The 6,874-nt window shown below is 40.0% G+C and overlaps 1 pseudogene; it reads right to left on the reverse strand.

Annotated features, from left to right (window-relative positions):
- Nucleotides 1–3,799: 3,799 nt before the first annotated feature.
- Nucleotides 3,800–5,167, reverse strand: LOC118832119 (annotated as a pseudogene).
- Nucleotides 5,168–6,874: the final 1,707 nt, after the last annotated feature.

The raw sequence follows: 6,874 nt of genomic DNA on the forward strand, positions 1-6,874 counted from the left end.
TCAAAGCCTTTTATAACCTAGTACCTCCTACCTTTCTGGTCTTCTTATACCTTACTCCCCACCACATACTCTTTGATCTAGTGACACTGGCTTCTGTAACAACAATGCTGCTTGCAGCTGCTGTGGAGGTGTAAGGCCAATAACAACAACACACAGGAGGGCTGCTAGCACAAATTTTTTGATCTGCTTTTCTGAGGAAAAGAACTTTAAGGAGTTTACAATCTCACTTTAATTAAACATACATATGTCATTCACTTAGTTCAGGGGGAAAAGTCAGCACCCTGAACCTCAGAGAAAACACAAATAGAAATTACAAGCAGAAACTACATAAACAGAGCAAATAACACAAATAAGCAGACAGGGCTTCTGTCTGTCCATAGCAATACATACATAGTTACCAGAAAGAGAAGCACCAACATCTGGGTTTTCAAAGTTGGGGGCTCCTTAATGGCTACCCAGAGTCTCGAATAGTGAAATCACAGGAATGTTCTTCCAATGAGTGAGCCCCCAAAGCAAAATGCTCACCTCAGAGTATATATACACTTCTTCAGGGTCAGCCCACAGAGGACATCACAACCACATTCTCAAACTCATGTGACTTAGGCTTTCTTGTGACTTAAGCAGGTCATCAAAGACTCTTGATTCAACAAAAGATTCTTGATTCAAAGGCAAGTCTCAATCAAAGGCACTTGAGTACGTTAGTGCTGAGAAGAACTAGAACCCCAAAAGAAAAAAGAGCAAAACAAAAAGTCCCGCTTTGCTTGCCATTTTACAGCTTCCTGGTTGTTCCACAAACAAGACATTCCATCTCTCAGCTCTGGTGATTTTCTCTGTTTTTCCCCCACACCTGGAATGCTCTCCCTCCTCACCTCTGCCTCCTAGCTCCCTAAGTTTCTTTTTAGGCCCCAAATAAAATCCCACCTTCTACAGGAAGCCTTTCCCAATCCCTCTTAATTCTAGTGCCTTCCCTCTCTTAATTATTTCCTTTTTGTCCTGTACATAGTTTGTGCATATTTGTTTGCTGGTTGATTCTCCCATTAGATTGTGAACTCCTTGAGGTCAGGGGTTGTCTTTTACTGCTTTTTGTATTCCCAGTGCTTAGTATAGTACCCAGAATATAATAAATAATAAATGTTTATTGACTGAGTGACTGATGACCTGAAAGAGAATTGAAGGATGGAGTGATTGGAGATCATGGTGAGAATGAAGACCAAAGTTAAGGATCATAAGGCAAAGGAAAAGATGGAAGGATAAAATATTATGATTAGATAAAAAACATTCAGAATTAATGAACATGGAAGTAGAACACTAGGCCAAGGTTACTTTCTCTTGCATAGAATCAAAATAAATGTTGAATTGAGTTTCAGCAAAGCCTGTGTGCTTGCTATGGATTTGCTTTTTCTATATTTAATATTCACAGTTTTTCTCTTGGAATGTCAAACATAGAAAGGAATTAAGGAATCACTTGGCTCTACTAACCCATTTTACAGATGAGAATAGGGAGGGGTAGACAGGTTAAATGACTTATCGTACAGATAGATAGTGGCAAAGTGGGGATCCAGGTCTTTTGGCTTCCATTCCTATGCTTTTACATTCTCACTCTGCCATTTACTTGTAACACTTTATAATTAGTTCTTAATTAATGCAGCTATCTTAGCAGATATTCAACATGTAGTTTTATGGATGAGTTAGTGAATGAATGAACAGAAATAAACAGCTTGTGCAAAATGGGATCTTTTCTTCCAAGTATAGTCTATAAATAATAATAGCTCACACACAGGCATGTATGGGAGAGCAGTGGACTATCCTGAAGTCAGGAAGAGCTGGGTTCCTATTCTGTCTCTGATCCTTGCTTACCTATGGGCAAGACACTTGACCTTACTAAGTCTTAGCTTCCTTATCTATAAAATAGATAAATATGATAGCACTTAGGCCACTAGGTTGTTCTGAGGCTGAAATGAAATTATCTGTGTGTGTGTGTGTGTGTGTGTGTGTGTGTGTGTGTATGCACGTGTGTGCTTTGCCAACTTTAAATTCTATCTAGATGGCAGTTCTTATGATGCATATGGTGCTTGAAGATTTCCAAAGAACTTTTAACAACAGCCCTGAGAGATAGGCAATACATGTATAATTCTCCACATTACCATTGAAGAAGAAAGCTCTCTGATGCTTATTTGGAGATGCATAATCATTTACAAAATTCCTTTTCAGCAGGTCAGGCCTCCAGAGCCTCCCTTTACCAGAGAAGCCTGTGTCTGCTTCTCATCATTGCCCTGAGAAGCTCTATCAGAATCCCAGACTGAGCTTTCTGTTTAGATAATTGATACATACCAGTACAATTGAGCTGTTTTCATTCAACTGGTCAATGAAGCCACAGATTGCCCTTTATCTAAACTGGAGTGAGAAGAGATAGTGTCTGGGAATGACTCCCAGAAGAAGTAGGACTAAGATAGGCCTTAAAAGATGGATAGACTTTAGATGGGGAGGGGAAGATTTTTAACCTCAGGAAGAAGGTTGGTGGGTTCAGTCCCTTGTGGCTCAGAGGGTATCAGTACTCTAATAGAGGTAAGGGCTAGTAAATAACCATTAGAAGATATCATAGCAGGGTGTTGTGAAAGAACAAGGGGCTGATAGTCAGGAGAACTGAGTTCTAGCCCAACTCTGCCATGAACTGCTGGCGCCCACCCTCCCGTTTACCTTGGATGTGCCTAGTTCTGTATATTCCTCTCTCAGCCCTGTTACTGAATTCTGGACTTCCAAACTCATCTACTGGATACTTTAATGTCTCTCTGACTCCACTTTTCAGATCCTGAGGACAAGAACTGTTTTGCTTATCTTTCTTTTTGCTTGTATTTGAATTCCCAGCCCTTAGCATAGTCTAGGCACATAGTTAAGTGCTTATTTCCTTCCCTGTCTCCCCATTAGAATACAAGCTCCTTGAGGACAAAGAACATTGTTTTTCTTCTTTGTTTGCTTGTTTGGTTGTTCCTTCTTTCCTTCCTCTCTCCCTCCTTCCCTCTCTCTCTCACCTCCCTCCCTCCATCCATCCCTCTCTTCTTCCCTCCCTCATTTCCTCCCTTCCTTCCTTCCTTCCTTCCTTCCTTCCTTCCTTCCTTCCTTCCATCCTTCCTTTTTCTTTTCTTTTCTTTTTTATTCTTTCTTTTCTTTTTTTTTTTTTGGTATTCGCAACACTTAGTACAGTGCCTGGCACAAAGCAAGTACTTAACAAATAAAGGCTTTTTAATTGATCGTTTTTAGTGACTCAGTTTTCTCATCATAACACAAAGGACTGCAGATTTGATGATGATGATATACTTAGAGGATCTATGATTTCACCCAAAGGTGACCACATCCTTTCCCCTCCTCAAATGACTTAGTAAATGGTACTTTATGAGTTGCTGTGGCTAGAAAAAGAATTCTATACTTTTTAGTCAATAGTGAGCCTTTCCAACTTTGCTGCTGGTGATGCCTCCTCAGAATGGGATACCAAGCTCTGTGACTTTGAGTCTTTAATTCCAAGAATTTCTGAGAAGTCTTAAACAAGAATAATAACTAAGGAGTTATTCCACTGGAGAAGGAAATGAAAAACCCCTCCAGTATCTTTGCCAAGAAAAGCCCATGGATAGTAGTGAGGTCCTGTGGTTCATGGGGTCACGAAGAATTAGGCACAACTGAACAACAACAACAAAGGAGTCATTGTGAGAAATGATCATTCTGTTCAACTTGTAAGGAAATTAACCAGTCTGCCTCAGTTTCCTCATATGCAAAATGGGACTAATAATAACATGTACCTCCAGGATTGTTGCAAGAATCAAATGAGATAATATTTGTAAAGTGCTTTGCAAACCTTAAAGTGCTCCATAAATGCTAGCTATTATTATCATTAATTAAGATTATTTACAGAGCCAGCCTGGACAAATGGATGGCATTTATGGTGGGATGGATAGTGCACTGGGGATTTAAGAGTCAAGAGGACTGGGTTTCAGTCATTGCTACGTAACTTCATAGTTTTGTGACCTTGGGCAAGTAACAACTTCCAGAATTTTCATTTTCCTCATCTAGATAAAGAGATATAATAATACTGGCTCTATTTAACTTCACGCTGAGACCTTTCAATATCTGAAAATTTCCAAAGTCCAAACCCCCAAATTCTATTGCTGTCTTCAGCTCTTCTTCTGCAGAGACATTTGTCTTCTCCCTATTTCCCAGGATTCTTTCAGGCCTAGATGTCTCTGAACTCTCTGGCTACAGGGAACAATGGCTTTATCTACTAAGTCTTTTCTAGTACTGGTTAATTCTGTTACACACCATCCAATCCTACCCACTCCAACTTCTGCCAATTCAGGCCAAGCTGTCAAATTCCTTTAACTCTCCTATGAACTGGTCCCCCAGACCACCTAAAACTACCCAGGAGTCCTCTCTTTCTTTCCATCAATGTCACCCAGCTCCTTAGGGAGGCCATTGTTCACTTATCTTTTATCCATTCTTCCAGCTGGAACTTTTCTCCTAGCCACTAGATTGCCCCCCACCCACTGTCCTAAGTTTTGTTTATTAAATAGTAACTTTATAAATTAATGTGCACTGATTAGTTGTAATGATACATTTGGAGAATATTGAAACTTCTCCAAGCAGCACAACAAGATGCCCCAGTGGTATGTTGGAAATTGTGACCCTTTCCAAGACCTTGGCTCTTCCAGCAGCTAGGATAAGCCCACGCATCACCCTGTGCTTGTGCATGGGCTTGGTGACCCATTGTGTGTTGGAGTTTTGTCTGATGGCTTTATGGAATGGGCCAGTGAGAATAACCTCAAAGAATTTGTAGGATGGACCTTCACCTGCCCAATGGAAGTTCAAGACTTTTAGGACCCCACAGGGCCCTAGCACCCTCTTTTTCTACAGAATGAAGGCTCTTGGCAAGCTTCAGTGGATTGACACCAAGATGCATAGGTTTACCATAGATTGCATCCTTGGGAACTGAATGCTTTTGTTCACCATGGCAATCACGAAAATGTTAGAGGACATAAACTTGCTTGGCTTTGTGTCCCAGTCTATGAACTTTATTGGGTCTGGTGATTTGGGGGCTTGGTGGAGAGCAGATAACTGGCAGTACTGTCATCAGCACATCTGCAAGAGGAACCACATGACATCCAACTGCTTCTTCCTCCATGATTTTTGGATGTATTTGTAGCCTTCTATCCTGACTTACCTCTGCCTGATGCTTGCCATTAACTGGAAAGGAAGCACCACTAAACTCTTAACATTTGTTTTTAACCTTAGAAAATAAAGCATAGTCTTAGAATATTCAAATAGACATCTAACCTGGAACATAAGGGAAGCAACCAAAGGACCAAAAGATGCTTCGCTGCAGGCATATGTAATAGAGGCATTCTCTTTAACGCTTTCCTAACATAATAATCCACTGAAGCCTTCTGGGTAGAGTCTGTTCACTGTTTCTACCAAACCCTATAGCGATGAGTATTTTTTTAATTAAGATTTTTAATTTTTAGTTTACAACACTCAGTTCTGCATGTTTTTGAGTTCCAGACTTTCTTCCCCTCCCTCCCCTCTCCCCGCCCCCCCAAGACAGCATGGAATCTGATATATCTTCTACATATACCTTCACATTAAACTTATTTATACAATAGTCAAGCTGTAAAGATGAATTATGACCAATGCAATGAATCATGAGAGAGAAGAAACAAAACCAAAAAGAAAAGAGAGGAAACAAAAAGAAAAAAAAAGAGTGCAAACAGTTTGCCTCAATCTGCATTCAGACTCCATAGTTCTTTCTCTGGATGTAGATAGCTCTCTCCATCCTGCGTCCTTTGGAGTTGTCTTTGAACCTTGCATTGCTGAGAAGAGCCAAGTCTATCAAAGTTATTCATCGCAGAATCAATATATCTGTGGTTGTGTACAACGTTCTCCTGGTTCTGCTCCACTCACAACGATGAGCATTTTTAACTTCAAGACTTTACTCATGCCCCTTCCTAGAAGGCCAATATTTGTGTCTTATTTCCCTTCTGTTATGCAAGATCATGGAGACAAGGACCCTGTCTTATCTAAATTGTGTTGTCTGCCAATTTTTGAGATGTAAATGTTCATATCGAAAATTGAACAACCAGCTCTCACAAGCTGGTATGAGCTGACTCCAGCACACCCCTGGATACAGATCCAATGATGGAATGTATATCTACCATGTGGGGATTAGCCTAAATAAGATGATTGATTGCCATGGAAACTCATGAAAACTATCTAGGGAGGTAGGATAGTAACAGTGGAAAGAGGACTGAACTTGGATTTAGAGAACTTGATTTCAAATCCCAGCTCTGACCCTTACTGTGTGACTATGGGCAAATCACTTAACTTCTCTAGGTCTCAGCTATCTCATCTGTAAAATGAAGGTATTGGACTAGATGGCCTCTAAGATCCCCACTCCTCCCTGCAGTCTAAATCTATGATCCTTCTAAATTGTAAAGGCATTTGACTTGCATCATTGAAAGGAGTATTAATATGGGTAAAATGTAAAGAGTCAAAGTATACACACTAGTATGGAGATCCTCTAAGCTGAGAATAGATGCATAGTAAAGAATATTTGAGTGAGAATAAAAGGAAGAACAGAAATGGAGTTATTGTGAGAGTACCTCATATTCCACTCAGCCAGAGAGCAAACATGGATGATGCTTTTCTGATAACAGACCTAACACCAAAGCAAGATGCAAAATGGATTGGGAACATTAATTATCTGGCCATTTACTGAAAGTCTCATTCCACTAAAAGCAGAGTGTTTGATAAATGTTGATAATTGCTGGCAATTTTACTTCTAAAAAAGGTGGAAATAAAAATAAGACCTACTATGAACCTAATCCTGACCAAC

This window comes from Trichosurus vulpecula, chromosome 9 (assembly GCF_011100635.1).
Source record: "Trichosurus vulpecula isolate mTriVul1 chromosome 9, mTriVul1.pri, whole genome shotgun sequence".
In the NCBI taxonomy this organism is placed as follows: domain Eukaryota; kingdom Metazoa; phylum Chordata; class Mammalia; order Diprotodontia; family Phalangeridae; genus Trichosurus; species Trichosurus vulpecula.